Source organism: Macaca fascicularis, chromosome 19 (genome assembly GCF_037993035.2).
Source record: "Macaca fascicularis isolate 582-1 chromosome 19, T2T-MFA8v1.1".
Taxonomy (NCBI): domain Eukaryota; kingdom Metazoa; phylum Chordata; class Mammalia; order Primates; family Cercopithecidae; genus Macaca; species Macaca fascicularis.
In genome coordinates this window covers 41,296,321-41,324,172 of record NC_088393.1, presented here as the reverse complement: position 1 = coordinate 41,324,172, position 27,852 = coordinate 41,296,321, and the positions used below count along the sequence as shown (strand labels likewise).

The 27,852-nt window shown below is 38.9% G+C and overlaps 1 long non-coding RNA gene and 1 pseudogene across 2 annotated transcripts in view; both read left to right on the top strand.

Annotated features, from left to right (window-relative positions):
• Positions 1-26,438, top strand: part of LOC123570321 (uncharacterized) — a 67,233-nt gene extending 40,795 nt beyond the window's left edge. For both annotated transcript variants that reach the window (XR_006694417.3, XR_012427430.1), the window contains 3 exons: positions 16,351-16,482; positions 23,044-23,101; positions 24,880-26,438. This is a non-coding gene — a long non-coding RNA (uncharacterized lncRNA). The remainder of the gene's footprint in view (positions 1-16,350; positions 16,483-23,043; positions 23,102-24,879) is intronic.
• On the top strand, positions 406-1,204 carry LOC123570242 (small ribosomal subunit protein eS4-like; annotated as a pseudogene).
• Positions 26,439-27,852: the final 1,414 nt, after the last annotated feature.

Genomic DNA, 27,852 nt, shown 5'->3' with positions numbered 1-27,852 from the left:
ATGCAAGAAAAACATAAGTCAGAATTAGACCAGCAGGAAAGCTTATGGAACTGAGAAAAACCCCTAAAAATAGAAGAAAAAAAATTTCAGAAATGAAGACTAAACTAGGAGGAATACAAATGCAAATAGAACAATAGATAATGTCTTTAAAATAGCTGAAAGGAGAAAAATGTTAAAAAATAAAGGAGGAAAGAGATGAAATTCTATAAGAAGTTACAAATGTTTTGCAGATAGGCAAAGAAGATCCAACACCTACGTAATAAGAGTCCCTGAAGAAGAAAACTAAGGCAAGGATAGAAAACAAACACTGAAAACTATAGTTTCAGAAAAGTTTTCTGAAGTGAAAAATATTTGGAATTGTATGTTGAAAGAGCTCACCATGCTATTTCTGTGCCTAATACAGTCATGGCTCATGGTCTTAGGAAGCATCTAAAGCAGGTAGCAGCTTCACAGCATTGGATGCTGGATAAATTGACCAGTGTGTTTGCTCCTTGTCCATCCACTGGTTCCCACAAGCTGAGAGAGTGTCTCCCCTAATAATTTCCTAAGGAACATACTTTAATACGCCCTGATAGGAGACGAAGTAAAGATTTGCATGCAGTGGTTCATTAAGATGGATGGCAAGGTCCGAACTGATATAATCTACTCTGCTGGATTCATAGACATCACCAGCATTGACAAGATGGGAGAGAATTTCTCTCTGATCTGTGGCATCAATGGTCGCTTTGCTGTACATCGTGTTATACTGGAGGAGGCCAAGTACAAGTTGTGCAAAGTAAGAAAAATCTTTGTGGGCACAAAAGGAATCCCTCACCTGGTTTCACGATGCTCACACCATCCACTGCCCTGATTCCCTCGTCAAGGTGAATGATACCGTTTAGATTGATTTGGAGACTGGCAAGATCACTGATTTCATCAAGTTTGACACTGGTAACCTGTTTATGGTGATTGGAGATGCTAACCTGGGAAGAATTGGTGTGATCACCAACGGAAAGAAGCACTGTGGATCTTTTGATGTGGTTCATGTGAAAGATGCCAATGGCAACAGCTTTGCCACTTGGCTTTCCAACATTTTTGTTACTGGCAAGAGCAACAAACCACGGATTTCTTTCCCCAAGGAAAGGGTATCCACCCCACCATTGCTGAAGGGAGAGCCGAGAGAGCAGTGGTGGGTGAAACGGTGGGTAAAACAGAGCAATGGTGAAGTGGTCTCTGGGTAACATGTTAGATTTCTGTATGTAATTAAAAATAACATGGAATGATTAATAAAAAAAAAGAAAGAAAGAGCTCACCATGGACTTGAGAATATTGATCCGGAATTGATAACTCAAAATGAATAACACTAAGACATATTCTAGTCAAATAATTGAACTAGAAAGAAAAAAATCATTTGCTTATTGCAGCAAGATGAACAAGTGACTTAGAAGAGAAAGTCAATTAAATTATTTTCAGATTTTTTTTTCACAGAAATATTTTATGCTAGAAAAAAAATATGGAGAAATATGTTTAAGATACTCAAGGGAAGAAAGTGGGAGGCAAAGATGTCATATCCAGGAAAACTGATTTTTAAGTTTAAAGATTACTATTACCAATCTGCAGAAACTCAGAAAATAGTGCTTCCATGAACCTTTCTTGAGGAATCTACAAGAAAAAAAAGCTTCAGACAACCCAAAAGACTAGAAAGACAACAAGATAAGTTACTTATAGACCTTGGACTAAATGAGAGGAAAAAAGAAAGAGTATGGCTTATAATGGCTGTATGCTGGCTATATGTTCTGACACTGTAAATTTAGCACAGCTTTAAAAAAATAGGGGGAGACAGGAGCAGTCATATACAAAAACATTTTTAACTGTTTTCAGTTAAAGCCTTTTAAAAAATTAATCATGCCATGTTATTTTTAATTATGTACAAAGATATGTCACCCAGAGACCATTTCACCCACTGCTTTGTTTGGCCACAGTCTCTTGTCTCCCCCTTTAGCAATGGTGAGGCAGACACCCTTTCCTTGGGGAAGAGAAATCCGTGGTTTGCTGCCCTTGCCAATAACAAAAATGTTGGAAAGCTGGGTGGCAAAGCTGTTGCTGTTGGCATCTTTCATGTGAACCATGTCAAAACATCCAGGGTGCCTCTCTCTGTCAGTGATTACACCAATTGTTCCCAGGTTAGCACCCCCTTGAGATTGGAGGTGGTTGTATTAATATCATTAAACTGTTGCATCCAAGAAAATTATGAGATATTCTAACTATATTATCTTTTGTGTTTTAGAGAACTGGAGCTCCCAGTCTGGCAGAAAAGAAATATAGATGTAATTCAGAAGAGATGTTAAAAACTTTGATTTAAATGAGAAGTTATCAATATAACTCGAGGCATTTTATTTTAAAAATATTATGTGTATGTATGTGTATGTTTGTGTGTATGTATATTTCTGGTTCTGACTAATGAAAAGACCTAGAAATGAGCACCTCTTGTGCCCAGATTTTAGTTTTAAAATATCATTTCCCACTAAAAGAAATCAGAGCTCTTGGATAAATGGCTGATTCCAGATCTGGGGTAGAAAATGTCCAAAATGGGGCCAGTCAGGGGGGCTCACACCTGTGATCCCAGCACTTTGGGAGGCTGGGGTGAGAGGATCCCTTGAGCCCAGGAGTTTGAGACCAGCCTGGGCAACACAGTGAGAACCCATCTCTACAGAAAAAAAAAGGTTTAGCCAGGTGTGATGGCATGTGCCCTGTAGTCCCAGCTACTCAGGAGGCTGAGGTGGGAGGATGTCTTGAGCCCAGTGAGTCAAGGCTGCAGTGAGCTGTGATCACACCACTGCACTCCAGCCTGGATGACACAGTGAGACCCTGTCTAAAAAAAGCAAAAACAAAAACAGAAAGAAAGAGAAAGAAAGAAAGAAAGAAAGAAAGAAAGAAAGAAAGAAAGAGAAAAGAAAGAGAGAGAGAGAGAAAGAAAAGAAAGAAAGAAAGAAAAAGGAAGGAAGGAAGGGAAAAGAAAAAGGAAAAGAAAAGAAAGAAAGGAAAAGAAAGAAAGATGTACAAAATAAAACAGGAACATTTTATTATACTAAATAGTGAGGAAGTTAGCAGAGACTTTAAGATCATGTCAAAAGGACTCAGGAGTTAATTTGAAAAAGATCTCTATTGGCCAAAGAGAGCTAAAATTGGCCATGCGAGCTAAAGTAAGAGAAATATTTGTAATATGTCAAAACATCAAAATACGTTTAAATCCACAGATTATTATGATTTTAAAGTAAAACTGGATTAGTCTCCTTCAGAGGACAATAGGAATCCAATATATGATCTCTTTTTTGAGATGGGGTCTCACTCTGTCACCCAGGCTGAAGTGCAGTGGTGCAATCTCAGCTCACTGCAGCCTTCACCTCATGGGCTCAAGGGATTCTCCCACCTCAGCCTCCCGAGTAGCTGGGACAATGTGTGCACACCACCACACCTGGCTAATTTTTGTATTTTTTGTAGTGATGAGGTTTCACCATGTTGCTCAGGCTGGTCCTCTACCGCTGGGCTCAAGTGATCTGCCCACTTTGGCCTCCCAAAGTTCTGGATTACAGGTGTGAGCTTCCATGATCTTAAAATTAGTAAATAAAGGGAAAGATTCAAGCATTCATCCTGTCTTTCCTAGGTGATCTGGGCCAATAGCAACCAGAGGTAGAAGAGGGGATGTATTTAATTATAAAAATATTCCAACTAATGAATAAAGAAGAAATGACAGAATTGGAATACCACGTGTTAATGGATTTAGGCATTGTGCGTTAACAGCTGCTCACGTCACAAAAAGAAAATCGTCAGATTTTGTTTATTTCCTAGTGAAAGAACTCACCACCATCTATGGTATTTCTAAATGGACTGAACCTGAGTCTGATCCAGCCTCTGGATCCAGCTGCCAATTTGCAAGAAATACAGAGGAATACGTTGAATTATACTAATAGTATCAATCATCAAACCAGACTGAATAACTACAGGTCAAAGGTCCCAGCGTTTTCAACAGATAAATTACAGTAAAAAGAAAGGGATGGAGGGATCCTGCAAAATGATGAGACACCTAAAATACACATCAACATTTTAAAAAATGGCAAGACTATAGTGTCTAGGATGCATACCTAGGGAGAAAATCACCCCCTTCTTCCCTAGAAAAGCAAGGAAGTGATCATTATAAAAAGCCAGGATGGACATTTCTTTCATTCCTTTAGGGGAGTGGGAGGTGTTGACAATGGGACAAGGAACATGGAGGGATTTTGGGGTGGGCTGGTTTAACTGTTTCATCTTCTCTCTCTCTCTCTCTCTCTTTCTTTCTTTCTTTCCTTCTTTTGCAGAGTTTCACTCCGCTGCCCAGGCTGGAGCGCAGTGGTGCAGTCTTCGCTCACTGCAGTCTCGACTTGCTGGGCTCAAGTGATTCTCCCACCTCAGCCTCCTGAGTAGCTGGGACTACAGGCTCAAGCGATCCTCCATCCTTGGCCTCCCAAAGTGCTAGGATTACAGGTGTGAGCCACTATACCTAGCCATCAATCCTTTTTTTAATGGATTGGCTTTAGCATTGATGGTTCTCAGACAAGATCGGGTGCATTCAGGGTGGTGTGGCCATAGACCATTTGACGGTTCTCAAATTGTTTCTTATTGTTCAATATCATTTCTCCAGTTTGAGCATAAATGTCTTAAGAAATGAATTTCTATTTTATCCAGTACTAAAATGTTTTCACAGCAACAGACTCCAAAGAGGTAATCAGTAAGTACCCGCAGTTCCTAGAAGATGCACCTACTGATAATCATTACAGGCAACTAACTAGTGTCCAATTAGCGGTCAAAAATAACAGGAGCGAATCTCTGTAGCCATTTTTAGGCCTTGCCTCCAAAAAAATGTGCCATTTGTCCTGTATGACAGCAGGTGGCATATCAGAGACCCATCTTTCCACATATTGCAGGGTGACCTGCCTGGTTTAGCATTTAGCAATCAGACTTTTTATAGCAATAAACTCCATGCTGAGTAGGCAACAGACGAAAAAAAAAAATTGCCTTTTATGGCACTTCATGATAATGGCTTTATTGCCAAAAGCCGTATTAGCAGAAGATGAAAGATTCGATTTATAATCTCCTGAATGTCTGGATGTTCAGCCTGTTTCTGCCCAAGAAGAGATCAGTGACTGTGGAAAATGTATTTGAAGGACAATCCACAGTGCTATTCCGCTTTGCTGAGGAAGAGTCCACACTCTTTTCCCTTTCATGCCAAAAGGGAGCACACATAACCAAATGAATGAGTTCATGCCGCTCTGAACTTCAGCACCAGAGTGAAGCGTTGAGATTTAGGACCACCCGACTCCTTGTGATGATCTAAAAGCGACTTAGAACAATTCACAGCAATGTCAGAAAAAACTTCCTGCTTTTTGAGACAACAAAACCAGATGGAAAACTGCTAAAATGGCTCAAGTATGTGGCACTTTTATAATGTTTATGTGGCTCTTGAAAAAAAGCACTTTAATTGACTTTTTTGCTTCCCATGTCCTAGTTCTGTCAAAATCTCTTCTGGTTTTGGGCGGGGGGAGGAACTTAAACGAGAGAACACGCCATTCAGAATATACTGTTAATTGCTATAATTCAGAAACAATGTACTCCTTCTCTGGTCCTGGCCAAAAAGCCAAGGGAGAAAGGCAACAGAAGGGAAAATTTAAAATAAAACACATTTCTAAAGATGGCATTGAAAACAAAGCAAACAGTGGAATTGTACTGGCAAGAAATTTCATTGGGCCAGGCATGGTGGCTCATGCCGGTAATCCCAGCACTTTGTGAGGCCAAGGCAGGCAGATTGGCTTGAACCCAGGAGTTCAAGACCAGCCTGGGCAACATGGTGAGACCTAGTCTCTATAAAAAATACAAAAAATTTAGCCAGGCATGGTGGCTCGTGCCTGTGGTCCCAGCTACTCAGGAGGCTGAGGTGGGAGGATGGCTTAATCCAGGGAGTTCAAGCCTGCAGTGAGCCAAGATCGCGGCATTGCACTCCAGCCTGGGCAACAGAGCAAGACCCTATCTCCAAAAAAAAAAAAGGAAAAGAAAATTTTACTGGGTGGCCCACAGGAGCATCCAGCCCTCTGTGTGACCTAGAGAATACCACTAAACATCTCTGTTTCATATCATCTTCATATAAATAAGGAAGTTAATACACTTTTACCTCAAGTACCAAATATCATCAGTGCTGAAGGAGAACTTGATACCTTATTTACTTGCCATTTTCTATGCATGAAGTATCTCAAAGGTGTTGTGCAAATAAATGCTATTCTTCTCATCCTTAGAAGGTGTGGGTAATGGATTTAAAAAGCACACAAAGAGATAAAAACTTCTTCACTTTCTTTATGAACAAATTTGACCTTGGGTTAACTTTTTAGTCCTGTTCCCCTGGAAACCTGATAAAGGTGGAACGTCGGCTGTGTCACCAGGTTGTCCTTAGATGGCAGAAGGAGGTAAAGAGGTGAGCGCATGGAAGAGTGAGTAAGTCGTGCTAAGTATGGCTGATTTGGGGCCATGGATCTGACTAGACCTCAGAAAACCCCCAACGTGGGATCTTAATAGAACAAAATCAGTATATAAATTTAAATTGTGGGTATATTTTGGTCATTTTATCATTATTGTTTTCTCTTTTTTCATCTTTTTTATTTAAAAAAAATTATTTAAAAGTCACCACCACCAAAGTCAAGAAACAAATAAGACAGGCATGGTGACTCACATCTATAATCCCAGCACTTTGGGAGGCCGAGCGGGGAGGGTTGCTTGAGCCCAGGAGTTCAAGACCAGCTTGGCCAAAATGGCAAAACCCTGTCTCTAAAAAAAAAAAAAAAAAAAAATTAGCTGGGTGTGGTGGCATGCACCTGTAGTCCTAGCTACTCAGGAAGCTGACGTGGGAGGATTGCTTGAGCCCGGGAGGCAGAGGTTGCAGTCAGCCGAGATCATGCCACTGCACTCCAGCCTGGGCAACACAGTGAGATCCTGTTTTTGTTTTTTGTTTTTTTAAAGGCTTGTCATTACGTCATTACATGGGGGCACTTTGCAAATGTTCTATAGGTAATGGTTTGTTATTATTATTGGGGTCATGGAGGCAGGATTTTTAAATGAATTGAGGTTGGACTGGAATCTTGCTAATGTTGAAAATGAGGACGACTTTGTGAATGGGATTTGCACAGATGGAAGGATTTGGAGGGCAGCGTGGTGTACATTAGGTAAGTTCTCGGGTCAAGACTTGGATTCTAGTATCTGCAAAGTCATTCTTCACCTGCTTTCCAGTTTCTAAAAATGTGGTGGTGTTGTTTTTTTTCTCTTCTTGAAGGTTTATGGTGATATTTATTTTTTTGAGAAAATAACTTTACTATAATTTTAGTGAGGTTTAGGAATAAAGTGAAGGTAGATACATAGGTACAAACTATTATTTTTAAGATTTTTTTTTTTTTTTGAGAGAGAGTCTTGCTCTATCCTCCAGGCTGGAATGCAGTGGTGCGATCTTGGCTCATTGCAATCTCTGCCTCCTGGGCTCAGGCAATCCTCCCACCTCAACCTCCTGAGTAGCTGGGACTACAGGAGTGCAACACCACACCTGGCTGATTTTTGTATTTTTTGTAGAGACAGGGTTTTGCCATGTTGCCCAGGCTGGTCTTGAACTCCTGGTCTCAAGCAATCCTCCTGTCTTGGACTCCCAAAGTGCTAGGATTTTAGGTGTGAACCACCATGCCAGGCAAGAGGAGATGTTATTATTATTATTTTTTAAAATTTTTTTGAGACAGAGTCTTGCTCTATTGCCCAGGCTGGAGTGCAGTGGCACAATCTTGGCTCACTGCAAGCTCCGCCTCCCAAGTTTACACCATTCTCCTGCCTCAGCCTCCCGAGTAGCTGGGACTACAGGCGCCTGCCACCATGCCTGGCTAATTTTTTGTATTATTAGTAGAGATGGGGTTTCTCTACTAGCCAGGATCCTTCCAGCTTTGTTGAGGTATAATTGACAAAAATTGTGTATATTTACAGTATACAACATGATATTTAAATAAATACATATACACACACATTGAGAAATGATTAACACAATCAGCTAATTAACATATTCATTTTCACTTAGTTATGATGTGATTTTTTCGTGGTGAAAACATTTAAGATCTATGCTTTTAGTGATTTTCAAGTATACAATCCATTACTGTTAACTGTAGTCACCATTCTTACATTAACTCTCCAGTGTTTATTCATCCTGTCTAGCTAAAACTTTGTAGTCTTTGACTGATATGTCCTCATCCCCCTGCCTCACCCTACCCCTGACCATAAATGTGTAGGTTTATTTCTGAGCTCTCTATTCTGTTCCTATGTGTCTGTGTGTCTGTTTTGATGCCAGTGTCATACTGTTTTAATTACTGTAGCTTTGTAGTATATTTGGAAGTCAGGTAGTGTTCTTGCTCTAGCTCTGCTCCTTTTGCCTCAAGATTGCTTTGTCTATTTGGGTTTTTTTTGCAGTTCTATATGAATTTTAGTATTTTTTTCTCTTTGAAAATTGCCAATGGAATTTTGATAGGAATTGCACTGAATCTGTAGACAGCTTTGGGTATTATGGACATTGTAACAATATTAATTGTTCCAATTATTGAACATAGGATATCTTTTCACTTGTTTGTTTCTTCTTCAATTTCTTTAATCAATGTTTTATCACTTTCAGTGTACAGATGTTTCACCTCCTTAGTTAAATTTATTCTTAAGAATCTTATGTTTTTTGGCCAGGCACTGTGGCTCATGCTTGTAATCCTAGCACTTTGGGAGGCCAAGGCAGGTGGATCACCTGAGGTCAGGAGTTTGAGACCAGCCTGGCCAACATGGTGAAACCCTGTCTCTATTAAAAATAAAAAAATTAGTTGGGCATGGTGGCTCATGCCTGTAATCCCAGCTACTCAGGAGGCTGAGGCAGGAGAATTGCTTGAACTCGGAAGGCAGAGGTTTCGGTGAGCCAATATTGCTGGGCGACACAGCAAGGCTCCGTACCAAAAAAATAAATAAATAAATAAATAAAGAATCTTATGTTTTTATTGCTATGATAAATGGGATTGTTTTCTTGATTTCTTTTTGGATAGTTTGTTGTTAGTGTATATAAATACTTCTGCTTGTTCTGTGTTGATTTTGTATCCCACAACCTCACTGAACTCCTTTATTAGTCCTGAACATGTTTTGGTGGAGTCTTTAGAGTTTTCTATATGCAACCTCTTCAAACAGAGGCAATTTTTCTTCTTCCTTTCTTATTTGAATGCCTTTATTAAATTGAATTGGCATCGTTGTCTTATCTCAGAAGAAAAGCTTTTAGCTTTTTGCCATTGAGTATGTTGTTAACTGTGGGCTTGGCACATATGGTTTTTATCATGTTGAGGTATATTCCTTCTTCACCTAATCTGTTAAGAGTTTTTAATTATGAAATGATGTTGAATTTTGCCAAATGCTTTTTCTGCATTTGTTGATATAATCATGTGATTTTATCCTGTATTCTGTTAATGTGTGTATTACATTTATTGATTTGCATATGTTCTTCTACTTGACCAAGTCTGCTGTTAAAACTTTATATGAAGTTTCTCAATTCAGTCATGTGTTCTTTAGGCCCAGAATTTCTTATTGGTTCTTTTTGATGGCTTTTATTCTATTTGTTAAGCGACTAAGTCTATTTTTCTGATTTTGTTTCGTTGTCTCTCTGTATTCTCTGTAGCTTACTGAGTTTCTTTAAGTGATTATTTTGAATTGTTTATCAGGCAGTTCATAGATCTCCATTTTTTAAAGATTGGTTACTGATGCTTTATGTTGTTACTTTGGTGGTACTATGTTTCCCTGATTACTCATGCTCCTTGTGGGCTTGTGTTGGTGTCTGTGCATTTGAAGAAGTAGGCACCTCTTTCAGTCTTTATAGACTAGTACATCCAGAGAATGGAATATTATTCAGCACGAAAGAGAAATGAGCTACCAACCCATGAATAGACATGGAGGAAGCTTAAATGCATATTACTAAGTAAAATAAGCCAATCTGAAAAGGCTACACACTATGTGATTCCAACTACACGACATTTTGTAAAGGGCAAAACTATGGAGACAGTAAACAAGTCAGTGGTTTCCAGGGATTAGTAGGGACAAAAAGATGAATAGGGAGAGCACAGAGGATTTTTAGGGCCATGAAACTATTTAGTATAATACAACAATTGTGGATTTATGTCATTATACATTTGCCCAAACTTATAGAATGTATAAGACCAACAATGAACCCTAATGTAAAGTATGGACTCTAGGCAACAATACTGTTTCAATGTGGGTTCATCAGTTATAGCAAACATACCACATTGGTAGGAGATGTTGACAATAGGGGAGGCTGTGCATGGGTGGGGGTAGAGGGTATACGGGAAATGTCTGTACCTTCCTCTCAATTTTGCTATGAACATAAAGCTGTTCTAAAAAATAAAGTTTGTTTTTAAAAATTATGGGCCATATGTTTAATTTTCTTTGAATGTAATGTTCAAAATACAACAAAATGAAATGATAGAAATTATTGAACTTCAGGTAAATGTTTCTTGAATACAAGAGATAGTAGTTTAATTAGATTCCTCTAAGAAAAAGATGGTGGCCCAAATTCCTTTTCTCAAATGCCAAATTGTATTTTCCTGTGTGGGAAGAGGATTTTGTCTCACTTACGGTTACTCAGAAGTTCTACTCTCAAAATCTAGAGGAAGTGAAAAGAAGGACTGGTTATTTCCATTTCTCACAATATGATAGACTAGATATCCCAAAATATTTTTGTCACAAAATGGCCATCTAAGGTTGCCTGATAATTTCCCACCATCTGGAGTCTTGAGTTTTACCTGCTGGGTCCAAGGGCCTTGGCCTGTGAAAGTTTAGAGGGTTGAACAGTGTTGATCTAGAGACACATCTGTGCAGTTAAAAGAGATGATCCAGTAAGGAAACATGGTTTTCTCAGCTTGGACCCTGGGCAGAATTAGAAAAAGAAACTTCCCCTGATAATTTAGAATTCAGGCCAGCCTTCATAAGGTGTGACATTCTAATTTATGGCACTGGCACAGTCCATAATCCTTGAGCCAATAAAGTAATGTAAAGTGGTCCTGTATTGGGAATATCTTCAGGTACCTGAAATAAGCAAATGCAGATCTTCTCTGGAGGCATGCACTCCCAAGCCAGGCCTCATGAAATCTCCACAGACAAGTCCTGATAAACATAAGCTGATATTGAAAAATCAAGAAAAACACAAGCAAACATGCCATTGCAAATGAAAGTTAGCAGAAACAACAAAGAGTAGAAATTAGGTCCCCAAAGACTTCAGCTACTATAAATTTTAAGACATAGAATATAAAATAAATGTGCTATCATGTCTAAAGAAATAAAAGAAGAAAACAAAACTGTAAACTCAGAAAAAAGATCAGGTAGTTTTGAAAAATATTCAAATAGAACTTCTAAAAATGAAAAAAAAAAAAAACATTGAAATAAGAAGCTCATGGTTAAACAGCAGATTAGACATAGCTGAAGAGAGAACTAGCAAACAGGAAGGCAGAGCTCGGCTATCCAGAATCCAGTACAGAGAAACAAGGACATAGGAAATATGAAGGACAGGCTAAAAGACATAAAGGATAGGGTAAGAATGCCTAATATACATTTCATTGGAATTCTAGAAAAAGAGAATAAATAGAATGAAAAAGAAGAGTATCCAAAAGAAAAATGGCAGAGCGATATACTAGAATTTTCTAGAACTCATGAAAAAAATGAAACCTCACATTCAGGAATCATAATGATCTCAAGTAGGATAGAGAACAGGACAAAACAAAATAAAACTCCCCTTGAGACCTTTCATGATAAAATAACAGATAATTCAATGTGAAGAGATCTTTAAAATCTTAAAAATATCTAGGGAGTAAAGGCAGATTACATAAAAACAACATAATTTAGATTGACAGCTGACTTCTCAATAGCAGTAATGGAAGCCAATGGTGCTATTAAGAAGTCTAATACCATTCAGCTTTTTCTGTGTATGTTACCTGTTTTTCTTAGAATTTTCTTTTAATCCTTGGAATTCTGAAATTTTACAGAGATGAACCTTGGAGTAAATATTGTTTCATTAATTGTGCTGATCTCTCAGGGAGACATTTTGACTTGGCAACTCATTGTCTCTGGTTTTGGAATTTGTTCTTGCATTGTTTCTTTGATAGTTTCCGACCCTAGTTGATCTAATTCTTTTAAAATTTCTCTCCTATTTTCTTTCTTTTAATTTCTTTCCTCCTTTCCTTCATTTTTCTGTAAGTATATCAAACTTCTTTGATTTAAACTTCCAGATTTTGGGATAGATTGAATTTTTTATTTTAATAATTATATTTTAAATTTCCAAGAGTTCAGTTTTTGCTTCATGTATTTTGAAGCTCTATTGTTAGTTCCATACATATTTTGGATTGCTATATTTTCTTAGTAAATTGATCCTTTAATCATTAAGTAATGTCTTTCTGGGCAGGGGTTGCAGTGAGCCAGATTGGACCACTGCACTCCAGCCTAGGTGACCCAGTGAAATTGTCTCAAAAAAAAAAAAAGTAATGTCTTTCTGTTTTTTGGACCAGCTTTTTGGCTTACTAGCTACTTTGTCTAATTTTGATATAGCTACTTGAGCTTTCTTTTGATTAGTATTATTATGGTATATCGTTTTCCATCCTTTTACTTTTAACTTATCTATGCTATTATATTGAAAGTAAGTTTCTTGTAAACAGCATATAGTTCGACCACTCTTATCTATTCTACAGTATCTGTCTTTTAATTGGTGTATCTAAACTGTTTACATTTAATCAATTATAAATATATGTTAATTGGCCCACCATTTAACTTTTTTCTGTTTATTCCCTCTCTTTTTATTTCCTTTGTTTACTTCTTCCTGCCTTCTTTTGGGCTTTTAAAACATTTTTAAATTTTTTATTTGAACATTTTATTAAATTAATTATAGTTTTACATGAAGGTGTAACAAATAATTCAAAGAGATCTCTCGTACAGTTTTCTCAGTTTTCCTCAGTGATAACATTTTGGAAAACTATAATATAACGTCACAACCAGGAATTCGACATTAGTACAATCCAGTAATCTTATTCAGATTTTCCCAGTTTTATTTGTGTTTATTTGTGTGCATTCAGTTCTGTACAATTTAATCACCTGTATATGTTTGTGTTCCCATCACCTTCTCAAGATTCTGAACAGTTCCAATACCACAAAGAACCTGAGAAGCTCTTGTACTTTCTTTTTAAAACCATACCCACTTTCTTCTGGTTTCCCCATTCTGAACTGCTGGCAACCATTAATCTTTCATTCCTTTCCTAAAATTTTCTCATTTCAAAAATGTTTGCCAGGTATGGTAGCTTAATCCTGTAATCTCAGCATTTCAGGAGGCCAAGGCAAGAGCATCCCTGGAGGCCAGGAGTTCAAGCCCAGCCTGGGCAACATAGTGAGACCTTGTCTCTAATAGGCACGATGGTGTGCACCTGTAGTCTCAACTACTTGGGAGGCTGAGGCTGGAGGATGAATTGAGCCCAGGAGTACAAGGTTGCAGTGAGCTACGATCATGCCACTGCACTTTAGCCTGGGTGACAGAGTGTGAAACCGTGTCTCTAAAATAAGTAAGGTAATAAATTAAATAAATAAATAACCAAACAAATAAAAATGTTGTATAAGTGAAATAATATATTTGGTAATCTTTTGGGATAGGCTTTTTACACTCAGCATAATTTCTGAAGATTCATTTAAGTTGTGTGTATCAATAGTTTGTTTCTTTTTATTGCTGGGTAATATTTTATGGTAGATACATACCACAGATTGCTTACCCATTGCACTGGTTTAAATGTGTCCCCCCAGAGTTCACATGTTGGAAGCTCAATCTCCAATGTGGTGCTGTTGGGAGGTGAGGCCTAATGAAAGATGTTTCAGTCACGGGGACACCATCCTCATGAATGCATTAATGGTTTTATCAAGGGAGTGGGTTTCTCATAAAAGGAAAAGTTCTGCTCCCTCTTCCTCCCTTTCTCCCTCTCTCTTTGCCTTTCTGCCATGAGATGATGCAGCAAAAAGGCCTCCACCAGATCGCCAGATGCTGGCCCTTTGATCTTGGACTTCTCAGTCTCCAGAATTGTGAGACACGTATTTCTGTTCATTAGAAATTACCTGATCTCAAGTCTTCTGTAATAGCAGTACAAAATGGACTAAGATATCCATTCAACTATTTAAGAACATCTAGGCTGATTCCTGTTTTTGGCTACTAAAAAAAATTGCTACAAATATTTGTGTCATATTTAAAGGTTTTAAATATTCCATTTTAATGTATCTATTTTGTTTTCGATATCTATTTCTTAGTATGGTTTCATTGCTCTAGGGATTCCAATAAACATACTTAACTTTTCTGTCTATTTAGAATCAATATTTTACTATGCCAGAAGCAATGGAGAAGAAACCTAACCACCACATAGGTCCTACAATTACTTTCCTTGCCCCCGCCCTTTATGTTATAGTTATTTTTAAATATCAAACCTTTACCTACCTAGTTGGATTCAGGCTGCATGTTCCAACCAGATGTAAAGGTTTAGGTCAATGTGAATTGGATTTTCAAAGTCTTTGCAGTGCTATCAGATCTGTCCCAGATGTGCTCCACCAGTGGTCAGTCTGGGATCTGGGCTGTGCTTTATTCTGTTGTTCAGTTCACAAAGTCTATGGTGAGTGGTTTTGGATTAGATCCACGCATTTGCAGCTCAGGAGCTTGCCCAGGAGTTCATAAATGACTTTATGGGGTGGTCGTCTCCAACTCCTATTTCTTCACAATCTCTCAGGTATTTTTATGTTCTCTGGGTGCTCCATTTTCAGTTCTCAGGTCAGAAAGTGGAGGCTTTATTTATCACGCTCTGCCATGCACTTCCCATGGCCAAGGGGAGGGAGAGGAGAGAGTAAGAGAGACAGATGGGAAGGTAGAAGAGAAGAAAGGAAGAACAAGTAGACACAGGGTTTGTCCCTTCCTGTTGGGACATCTCCTGATTAGAGAGGAAATTTCCTCTCCCTCAGAATTTTAGGCACCTATGGGTAGCTCTGGGCTGAGCTGTGAGGGAATGAATGACAAAAAATTTGATGATGGGGTGTGGGCAATATTTCTCCTACTTAACTCGGAGTGTTGGCAGATGCCTTTCCTCTCTTCAAGCCAGAACGAGGGGGTGTGTCCCAAAGCTCTCTGTCTGCTCCGTGTCCATTCCAGGCTCCAGCTATGTCGCATCCAGGCTGGGGGATACCGGAGGGGGAAAAAAAAAGATTTGATGATACTTCAAATTATGTTATTTTTCTTCAATTTATCATGTTCCCTTTGGAATCCTCAAAGAACTAATCCATGCATTCTGTGTATGTTTTATAGCTCCGTTCAGTGGGAGGGATACGCTAGCATGTTCTTTCTCCATCTCAACAGTAGAACTGGAACTCCTTCATCCACTTTTTCTTTCTTTCTCTCTCTGTCTTTTTTTAATTATTTTAATTTTTTTTTTTTTAAAGATAGGGTCTTCCAGCCATCCCATTACTGGGTATATATCCAAAGGATTATAAATCATGCTGCTATAAAGACGCATGCACATGTATGTTTATTGCAGCACTATTCACAATAGCAGACTTGGAACCAACTCAAATGTCCATCAGTGACAGACTAGATTAAGAAAATGTGGCACATACACACCATGGAATACTATGCAGCCATAAAAAAGGATGAGTTCGTGTCCTTTGTAGGGACATGGATGCAGCTGGAAACCATCATTCTCAGCAAACTATCGCAAGAACAGAAAACCAAACACCACATGTTCTCACTCATAGGTGGGAACTGAACAATGAGATCACTTGGACACAGGAAGGGGAACATCACACACCAGGGTCTATTGTGGGGAGTGGGGGGTGGGGGAGGGATAGCATTAGGAGATATACCTAATATAAATGATGAGTTAATGGGTGCAGCACACCAACATGGCACATGTATACATATGTAACAAACCTGCACGTTGTGCACATGTACCCTAGAACTTAAAGTATAAAAAAAAAAGAAAAAAAAGGTAGGGTCTTCCTCTGTCACCAAGGCTACAGTACAGTGGTGTGATCATAGCACATTGCAGTCTCCAACTCCTGGGCTCAAGCCTAGGAGGCTCAACCTAACTGTAGTTCAGCCTAATTGTAGATTTTCCTTCTGCATCCACATCTACCATGTTTCCATCCTCCAGCCTCAGCCTCCTGAGTAGCTGGGACTACAGGTGCATGCCACCCCACCCAACTAATTTCTATTTTTTTTTTTTTTTGTAGAGATGGGGTCTTACTACGTTGCCCAGGCTGGTCTCAAACTCTGAGACTCAAGAGATCCTTGGCCTCCCAAAGCACTGGGGTTACAGGCATGAACCACCACATCCGGCCCACACTTGACACATCTATCTACAGGTATGTACTTCTTTTCGGTTCTCTTCATCTTCATGAACTTACACATTTGTTTAGAGTTCCTTACAATTTTAGCATGGTTTTAAGAGGGAGAGAGAGAGGGGAGATGACCACATGGTCAATCCTCCAGTTTTCCTTCATGAAGTCTAATAAAATTGTGTCAAGATAATTTTGACTATTTTTTCTTGGTTATTATGATGGTTGTGTTTTTAGTATCATTTCAAGCTTTAAAGCTTTTTATTTTTTTTTTTAATAAACAAGGGTATCTATTTTAAAAAGTGGAAGAAGTTTAGAGGAATAATTTGAAATCTTGTATTTTGTTTTTCTAGCTCAATTAGAAATAGAGCATTTTTCCAATTTTAGAATGAATGAATACATACATAATATATTAGTGATAGTAATATGTGATAATATATAATGAATATATGTAATATACATAAATATCTTTAGATATATATAGAGGGAATTTGAATATTTTCTTTACCAGTTTACATAAACCCCAAGTATTCATGCTTTAATAATAATAAGCTGGTAAAAAAAGACATCCAGATTGTTTTCCTCCCTTTAAGCTAACCAAACCAAAAGTATTTTAATTTGTTTCTACTATGATAATGGAAATGCTTTACCTCTGTATATTGTTCGTTATTGCCTCAATGTTACTTCTTTAATTAGATGATAATTGTAGGTTTTCCTTCTTATGTACCAATATCTAACATGTTTCTATTATTATTATTATTATTATTTTGAGACAGAGTCTTGCTCTGTCACCCAGACTGAAGTGTAGTGGCACGGTCTCGGCTCACTGCAACCTCTGCCTCCCAGGTTCAAGCGATTCTGGTGCCTCAACCTCCTGAGTAGCTGGGACTACAGGCACCCGCCACCACATCTGGATAATTTCTGTATTTTTAGTAGAGACGGGGTTTTACCATATTGGCCGGGCTGGTCTCGAACTCCTGACCTGAAGTAATCTGCCTACCTCAGCCTCCCAAAAATGCTGGGAATACAGACGTGAGCCACCACGCCTGGGCTTTAATTATAATTATTTTTATTTCACTTTCTTTGAGATTTTCGCTGCCCCTCATGACTAGTTATCTAATATGATTTTGCAAAGTGTCTAGAAGGATGGAATCTTTGCTGTATTAAAATATCTAGTGTAGTTTTTTGACTTGCCATCAGCTGAAAATAGTTGGGTTTTAAATATTTTCATCTTTCCTTGTTCCTTTTGTTTTAAGATTGTCATAAGCATAGACCTTTAGCTTGATGCTTTCATGAGATAAATGGGAAACTGGAACTTGGAACTTGATTTCATCCACAAGTACACTGCTTTAAACTTTCACTTTTTATTAACAAAGCTAATGTGAAAGCAAAGTGTTTTCTGTTGCCAATTTAACTTCTTTAATTAAAAATGAAAGTTATAAGGTAGTAGTGCCATGGGTGAAGTTCTCATATCATCAGAATGGGGAAAATGGGTTTAAAATTAAAACTGTTGGCATGGCGGTGACTGTACAGTACAGCATCAGGAGTTTTGACACTTTATTTAATGGAAAATGGATACCAGGGCCTTAAACTCATCTAGTATTGCCTTTTAAAAATTATAAAACTATAAGAGGCATGACTATGAGAAAAGCACTGATGAAAGCTGAAGGCGCCCTGGGAAGATGGGAGATTGAAAGATTAAACATGAGTCCTGAGTTTTAAACTCTAAAAGAATGTGCGTTCTTGTTCTTAAATGAGGTCAGGCAAAGTAGCATTCCTCTTACTTTCACACACAGGTGGCAAGTGTCTGAAACCAACAATCACGCTAGAATGTGCCGAGCCCTATTATAACAAAATTCCAGAGAGAACCCCTGACTCTCTTTGTGCCAATGGGATGGCTTTAGGAGTTAATTATTTTTCTGCCTAAGAAGCAAAGTACTCAGGAAAAGTGGGATTTTTTTTTGGAGAGTCTTTAAGAATCCCCCCAGTTTCCAATTATATCAGAAATGATCTTTTCAAATGTAGTTCCCCATTCAAGAAGATCTCTACCTACACTTACCGGAATTACTGTATCTGTCATGCTTGCGCAGCCTCTCTAGTAGAATTTCTAACATTTTGCAGAATTATGTTCTTTTCCCCCAGAAGAAGCCAAATGCCGTACCAGACATATCATTTTATAAAATATTAATAGATTTTTCCAATATCAATATTATACACAGAGGTATTTCAGGCATACAAAAATGTTACATCTACAAAGACTTTTAACATAAAAATGTCCTTGGCTCGGGACTCATGGTAAAAGTGTAATAGCAAAGCTAAATTAATTTCACGGTAATTTATCATCCCTAAAATTTAAAGTGGGAGGAGGTGAAGGGTCTTTCCATCGTGCGCCTTCTCCATGTCTTCCAACAAAACGAAAGGCTAAGATTAAACTAAAACGTGATCTGTCTGTGTAAACTTAGCAGGCATTTGCTTTTTTTTCCCCCTAAGCCCACAGGTCGGTCCTTCTTGACATATTTGGCCAAGCTTAGAAACGTTGAGCTCCAACAGCACTGACACTTTCAGAAGATTGGGTTTTTAGATGAAGCAACTGTGGCTGACAGTGAGGACCTTTCCAAAGCACCAGCCACCAGCTGGCATGGCTGCCCAGGGCAAGCAAGACCTTCCATAACCCGCTGGCCTGCAGTGCCCAGAAAGCTGGAGGCGCCCCATTCCCTCCCAAATCAGTCCCCTTTGCTCAGTCTGCCGTGTGACAGGGAAGGGGCTGTGGGGCCCCATCTGTCCCCGCCATCACAGAACAGAGTAGGACTGCAGAGAAAACAGGAAACAGACTGCAACCCTCACATGGGTTTCTGACTTCGTATCAGCCGGTCCAAGATTCCCCTCATATTTCACTATATTATTTCATAGACTGACCTGGCAGGGAATTTTTCCTCTTTCTTTACCCCACCTTCCAGGAATGGCTGGAAAAATCATCTTCAATCAATTCACCTGGAAGTCTCCCAAGAGAACATGAGTGTCCTGTTAAGACATCCTTTTATGTTTTCAGTAGCTTTGCAGTTTTGTCTTTGGTGTGTTTTTCCCGTATTGTGCTTTTCCTTCATTTTTTTCCCCTGTGATTCATTAGTCTTTCTCCTGTTGTAGAGGGTTATAATTATATCCAAATTAATAGTCAAGAAAGCATTCACATTTAGGATAGCGGTTTTTCTACAGGAAATTAGGTTAGCTGCTTTCTTTCCCAGCGAAACCTCATTTTGCTGGGTTTTAAATTTTTTTCCCTGATTTTTGAAATAGCTTTATTATTTTCATCTGTTTATATATTGAAATATATACTATTTGGAGCATGTTATGAAAATTCTGAAACATGTAAAGAGGTTAAGAAAGACTACCCATAATTTCATTTCATGGAGACAATTTCTTTTCTCGTTTGAGCCAAATCATTCTGGTCCTCTTTAGGTAGCTAGAAATATAACTAGCTATATGTGTGTAGACAGTTCTACCCTCTTCTTAGAATACTTAGAGCTATACCCTCTTATTAGAGTACTCAGAACTCCCTCAACCAATACCATCCTAACTTAGCCCAACTTTAACTTTAGGACCACAGACCGACCACACGTGGGCCCGTAGCACGGCTCAGCAACACAAATCCATCTCCCCAGTTGGCTCACTCTGCCACTCTCCAAAATCGCTGTTTCATGCCATCTCCCTCAGTCATCAACACCCTTTCCCTTCCTCGCCTTTCAGTAGATAACCTTGTCTATTTCACTGAGAAACAAGAAGCAGTAAAATGAGAACTGTCTCATCACCCAGCCATCTTATGAAAAACACCAGCCTCCCTGCCTCTGTTCCCACCCTGGCTCTCCTGGTGCTGCAAGCAGCCCCTGCTCATGCACTGCGCCCCATCCCTCTTCCCGCTTAGTGGCTCATCGCTTCATTCTCCCACTCATCCCTTTTTCTCTCTACTCCTTGCTTCCCAGCAGCATAAAAGCATGTTATACTCTCTCTCTCTTCTTAAAAGCACTTCTTGGCCAGGCACGGTGGCTCATGCCTGTAATCCCAGCACTTTGGGAGGCCGAGGTGGGCAGATCACTTGAGGTCAAGAGTTCGAGACCAGCCTGACCAACATGGAGAAACCATGTCTCTATTAAAAATACAAAAATTGGGAGGCTGAGACGGGTGGATCACGAGGTCAGGAGATCGAGATCATCCTGGCTAACATGGTGAAACCTCGTCTCTACTAAAAAATACAAAAACTAGCCGGGCAAGGTGGCGGGCGCCTGTAGTCCCAGCTACTCGGGAGGCTGAGGCAGGAGAATAGCGTAAACCTGGGAGGTGGAGCTTGCAGTGAACTGAGATCCGGCTACTGCACTCCAGCCTGGGTGACAGAGGGAGAGTCCGTCTCAAAAAAAAACCAAAAAAAAAAACCACAAAAAACAAAAATTAGCGGGGTGTGGTGGTGCATGCCTGTAATCCCAGCTACTCAGGAGGCCAAGGCAGGAGAATTGCTTGAACCTAGAAGGCAGAGGTTGCAGTGAGTTGAGATCATGCCGCTGCACTCTAGCCTGGGTGACAGTGAGACACCATCTCAAAAAAAAAAGCACTTCTTGTATCATGTCTGCCCCTTCTATAACCATGTTTCCCTGCTCCCCTTTATGACAAAATTTCTCAAGAGTTAGATAGACTTACCATTTCTACTCTGTATTGACTCTATTTTCTCATTTTCTAGATTCTTGATGCTCTAGCATTTGGGGGTCTTGATCCTGGAGAGACTGCCTCTTCCGGCACTAGCTAATTCCTGGAGATAGCCAAGGACTCCCCTGCAAGCATGCCTTTAACGTGCAAACTAACCAACCCGGAGCCCAACCCACAACCATCTCCTTTATCAAACTCTCACACACCAAGCCAATATTCCCCATGTACTAAGTCACCCCAGGGCCAGGTACAGGATAACCAGGGATCTTTCCTATAGCCCCAAAACAGCTGGAATTATTCAGACCATCCAATCCTAGGCATACTCAGTGTCTCTACCTTGATTGGCTCAGGACCGGAGACAGACACTGGTCCCAGGGATGGGAGCCACCCCCAGTCCAGTAGGGGGAAGCTTATTCTTCTGCACACGGTGAAGCTGTCTCCTCTCCCGTCACAGCTCCCTGCTGGGGTCAGTGTCCTCATCCAGGTCCCTCTGATGATGGTGTCTACCATTGTTCTCTCTTTAAGCAGAGTGTTTCGGCTTTAGTATGGTCATTCTTCATTCGATCTGTTTACAATATACTGCAATCAATATAGATTAGAGACAGGCAAAATTTTTCTTCCAGAATTTCAAGTCAAAATGTATTTATTTTGAGATGGAGTCTTGCTCTGTCACCCAGGCTGGAGTGCAGTGGTGTGATCTCTGCTCACTGCAGCCTCTGCCTCCCGGATTCAAGCGATTCTCCTGCCTCAGCCTCCCGAGTAGTTGGGACTATAGGCATGCACCACCACGCCTGGCTCATTTTTGTATTTTTAGTAGAGATGGGGTTTCACCATGTTGGCCAGGCTGGTCTCAAACTCCTGACTTCAAGTGATCCGGCTGCCTCGGCCTCCCGAAGTGCTGGAATTATAGGCTGAGCCACCACGCCCGGCATTCACATAGTTCTTTAGGCCGTTCCTATATCAGCACATGCTAAACAGCGTGGAAGGAGGAAGTCCGGCCTCGTGTTGCTGGCTAATATCTGAGACAGATGTTGTGCAAAGAACTGTTAGCAATTGGGGTTTGATTTCATTGTTTAAGTGATTTAGGGACTAAAAGTTTGGCACCATGGGATATTTTGGAATCCAGGAAGTGGGAAGTGTGTGTTAGGCACTTTTTTTTTTCCTTTTTCTTTTCTTTTCTTTTTTTTTTTTTTTTGAGATGGAGTCTTGCTCTGTCGCCCAGGCTGGAGTGCAGTGGTACAATCTTGGTTCACTGCAACCTCCACCTCCCGGGTTCAAGTGATTCTCCTGCCTCAGCTTACTGAGTAGCACAGATTACAGGCACACACCACCATGCCTGGCTCATTTTCTTTGTATTTTTAATAGAGATAGGGTTTCACCATGTTGGCCAGACAGGTCTCGAACTCCTGGGCTCAAGTGATCTGCCCACCTTGGCCTCCCAAAGTGCTGGGAGTACAGACGTGAGTACCACATTTCTATCTCTGCTTTGTGGTGGCTGCTCCAACAGATTAGTTAGGCTTCTTGGAAATAAAAGATTTGGGTGCATGGAATTGCATAGACAGGCTAATGAGGGTAGAAGGACAATGTACAGCATTTTAAAGGCTTAAAAAGGAAGAGAAACTGAATTTTAAACTTGAGTTAGCAATATTATAAGCAAATTGGTGTTTTTTTTTTTTTTTAAAGAAACCTACAGTAGATTTTATTTAAAACTGAATATTTAACTGTTTATTGGGTAAGCCTAAAGGCTTGAAATTACACGTCTATGAATTTAGGCCTAGCGTTTTTGACACCTTGGATCCTATTCTCCTTCCTTTGCTATTTTTTAACTTACTGCAACAGATGAGGGGCTCTTAAACCATCTGTTAACCTTTCTTTCTCCTTTTTTTAACCGTGTAGAGTCGCTCAAGGCAAGAAGACCCAGTGCCAGCAAGACTGAAACAAAAAAGCAAAAGAGGTGAGCATGGAAGAGATCATTGGGTTTGACATTTCAAGGCTTGGACCTATTAATTTTTTATGCCCTGCTACTTGTATATCGTTAATAAAAATCTGACGAAAAACTTTTTAGGATGTATTTGTTGCTTTGGCTTTGATCTTAATGTTTGCAAACTAATACATTAATACATGTGAAGCCTTAAGGAGTTTTTCTAAGAGAATATTTCCATACATTATATTTTCATTTCCATTTTAGGTAGCTGAGCCTCTGTGGGGTTGCAGATGGTAGTGGCATTCAATTTTGGTGGGAAACGTATCTCTTTGCCTGCCGTTAAATGTTACTTCCCAGACATAACGAAACCTTGTCATCAGTCTTTTACCTAAATTCACTTCTGCGAGAGCCCCACACCTCTAAGATGGTGTTGTCATTTCAAATTCTTCATTTTAAAAAGATATGTGAAACTCCATTCAGTTATTTGCCATAGTAAAACCAGTCCCAGATCATCTAACAGCAGGGATTGCTGTCTAGTTATTAAAATTTCACTTGGATTAGGTTGCAGAGATCAGCTGAACTGAATGTCATTTTTTTTTACCCCTTTATAGGTGTCTGTTCCCTAGTAGCAACATCTGTGACTGAGTTGTGACAAACTCAAAAGTTAAGCCAACACACATGCGTCATCTTTTTATTTATATGTTACCTCTCTGCTCCTGAATATAAGATATAGTGAAGGCATGAAAAAAATGTTCACAAGAACCCCCTAAGCAACAAATGAGACTTGAGGGTCTAATGAATACTTGCATTATATTTGAAAATTTACTTTATAAAGTAAGTAGACATGAAACTTGAATGATTACTTACTATTTTATGCCTAGTGTTCCATTGTTGGAACACCAAGCCTGTGGGAGTTATTTATATCCTACTGCTCAAGGTCAGCGCCAAGGTCTGATTTTTCACTTATGCAAAAATTCAAAAAATTGCAACCTCTGGCATAAATGGGTTAAAAATGATCACTAACCCAATTTTGAACAGTTGGATAGGCTATTACAATGACCCTCTCAGTTGCACATTACTTGAAAGTGACTGCGAAATTCATTGAATATTTATGATTTATGTTGAGTATAATACTACCTTCAATCGTTTTCAAATTTTTATCCTTGTAAGTAATGTTTGAAATGTCTGTCATATTCTAATTTATGAGTAATTAATTATTCTGGTAAATGTTAAGTACCTTTTTTTACAGGACAGTGTATGGAAAGAAAAAGTATACTACACAGAAAAGAAAAATTAATTCAGATTAACCATTAAAATAAACACTGATCAGCATAATGATTATTATCAAAATTTCTTTTACTATTGTTCCCCAAAAGATGGATGAAATTCTTATCAATATGGTTATTTTTTTAGATCCACTAGAGGGAGTAATGCTGTACAGATATGTATTTTTTAATGAAAAAAATTTGTTTGTCATTGAGTTCGTAAATAAAATTTTGGTAATAGTATTATCAAAATTCAACAGCCATGGAGTTGAGTGTGGCTTTTTATTTACAACTCTTACTAGATGACAGAGGGGAGCTCTATACTTCCACGCATTTGTCCTACTTCTTTCTCTCCCTTCTAATGTAGTTCCTTAATTTTCTAATTCTGCTTATTGTCCTGAGGCAATATTGATATGCAAATAAGCTTTAGCATTCAAAAACTGAAGCTTTTGAGATTCTGACTTTCATTTCCTAGAGATTCTGTGTTTGGTACAGTAGCTCCACGACAGGGAATAAATGATTACAACTTCGTTTCCATCACAGCTTTTAAGAGCAAGCCTTCTGACTCAGAACCTGCTCCCGGACCTCCCCGTGGTCTCCCTGGACCAGTGCTGTGACTCTGGGGGAACGCCAGGGAAGGAAGAGAGGAAAACCTCGTTATTGATGCTAAATGATACCCTCTCAAACAGGAGAGTTCTTCTCATCTTCTGTTTTCTGTGAAGCAAGGATAATAAGAAGCTTCAAATTGAAACATGTTTTATTTTTCAAAACTTAAAGAGCTTAAGGTAATTTATACACGCACTTTTAAAAATTTTAAGAAGTACTGAAAGGCTTGTAGTGAAAAGCTCATCTTCCACTCCTCAGAGCGATCACTTTGTAAAATGAAATTTTTATTGAGGTAAAATTTACATATGGTGAAATACGTACACAGACTTTAAGTCTTCAAGCCAAGTGGTTTTGATAAAAATTGGTGCAGTGGTGTAACTACCACCACGTTCAAGATACAGATCATTTCTATCACCCCTGAAAATACCTTCATGCCCTTTGGTCATGCTATACAGGAAAGCAAAAGTAATTCACCATAATGACCATGAAAATGACCATTGAGTAGAAGAATTGTTATGGAAATATCTTTTACAATTGTTTTTAAAATATGAAATAGTTATAAATATGGTTATATTTTGGATCCCCTAGAGGGAGTAATAAAGTCCAATTGATCAATTTTTTTTCTTTTATCTCTTGTATTTTTGATATCATTATTCAAGAAACCTAAGATCACTAAGATTTACTCTCATGCTTTCTTCTAAGAGTTTCACAGTTTTAGCTCTTATATTATAGTCCATGATCCATTTCGGGTTTAATTTTGTGTATGGTGTGAGGGAAGGGTCCACACATACTTTTACATGTGGCTGTACAGTTTTCCCAGCATTGTTTGTTGAAAAGATTATTCTTTCCCCCATTGGATTGTTTGGGTACCCTTGTTGAAAGCAATTGAAAGCAATTGATGATGACTGTAAAGGGTTATTTCTGGACTCTTAATTCTCTTCCATTGATCTAAATGTCTCTCCTTATGTCAGCACCACACTGTCTTGAATATAGGAGTATTGTATTAAGCTTTGAAATCAGGGTGAATAAGTCCTCCAACTTTGTTTTTCATTTCCAGATTGTTTTTGCTATTCTGTGGATTTTGCATTTCTATATAAATTTTAGATCAGTTTGTCAATTTCTGCAAAAATAGCCAACTGAGGTTTTAATAAGGATTGCATTGAGTCTTAGATCAATTTGTGGGGAATTGTTATCCTAATAATACCAAGTCTTCCAGCCTTTGAATTGTAATGTCTCTCTCCATTTATTTAGATCTTCTTAATTTCTTTCAACAAAGTTTTGTAGTTTTCAGAGTGTAAGCTTTGCACTTCTTTTGTTAAATTTGTTCCTAAATATTTTATTCTTTTTGATTCCATATTGTGAATGGAACTGCTTTCTTAATTTCATTTTAGATTGTCCATTGTTAATGTATAGAAATACAATTGATTTCTCTATGCTGATTTATCCTGCCACCTTGCTGAATTCATTTATTAGTCATCTTTTAAAAATAGATTCTTTTTTTTTTTTTTTTGGAGACGGAGCCCAGGCTGGAGTGCAGTGGCCGGATCTCAGCTCACTGCAAGCTCCGCAGCCCAGGCTGGAGTGCAGTGGCCGGATCTCAGCTCACTACAAGCTCCGCCTCCCGGGTTCACACCATTCTCCTGCCTCAGCCTCCCGAGTAGCTGGGACTACAGGCACCCGCCACCTCGCCCGGCTAGATTTTTTGTATTTTTTTTAGTAGAGACGGGGTTTCACCGTGTTAGCCAGGATGGTCTCGATCTCCTGACCTCGTGATCCGCCCGACTCGGCCTCCCAAAGTGCTGGGATTACAGGCTTGAGCCACCGCGCCCGGCCAAAAATAGATTCTTAAAAGGATTTTCTGTATATGAGATTTTGTTGTCTGAAAATAAAAATAGTTCTATTTCGGACTTTTGAGTCTGGGTGTCTTGTGTTTCTTTTGCTTGCCTAACTTCCCTGGCGAGAACCTCCAGTACAACGCTGAAGTGAAGTTATAAAAGTCGGCATCTTTGTCTTGTTGGCAATCTTTTGCTTAGTAGAGGTGTAAAATTTTGATGAAGTTCAACTTATCAATTTTTTTCCCCTTACAGTTAGTGCTTTTTGTGTTCTAAGAAATCTTTGCCTACTTCAAGATTATGAACTTTTTTTATTTTTCATACAAGTTTTGTAATTTATCTTATAAGTTTAGGTCTATGATACATTTCAAATTAATTTTTGCATATGTGTGAGGAAGTAAGTGAAGTTCTCTTTAAAAATCCATAACCGGCTGGGTACAGTGGCTCATAACTGTAATTCCAGCACTTTGGGAGGCCGAGGTGGGTGGATCACCTGAGGTCAGGAGTTGGAGACCAACCTGGCCAACATAGTGAAACCCCATCTCTACTAAAAAATACAAAAATTAGCCAGGCGTGGTGGCGGGCACCTGTAGTCCTAGCTACTCGGGAGGCTGAGGGAGAATGGCTTGAACCCAGGAGATGGAGGTTGCAGTGAGCCGAGATTGAGCCACTGTACTCCAGCCTGGGTGACAGAGCAAGTGTCTGTCTAAAAAAACAAAAAACAACAACAAAAAAAGCCATAACCATATTTATAAATAAAGACATGTAGATATAGAAATCCAGTTGTATCATATCATTTATTGAAAAGATTATTATTTTATTTACTTCATTGAATAACATTTGCATCTTTATTGAAAAATGAACTTATATTTACCAAGGCTACAAATACGTAAAAGTTATGCTGGCCTCATAAAGTGAGTTTGAAAGCATTCTCTCCTTCTCCATTTTCTGAAAAGGTTTCTGTGAAATTGGTATTATTTTTTCCTTTGAAGTTATTGATAAAATTTACCAGTGAAATTTACATGGGCCTGGAGATTTTGTGGGAAGATTTTTGATTATGAGCTCAATTTCCTTTATA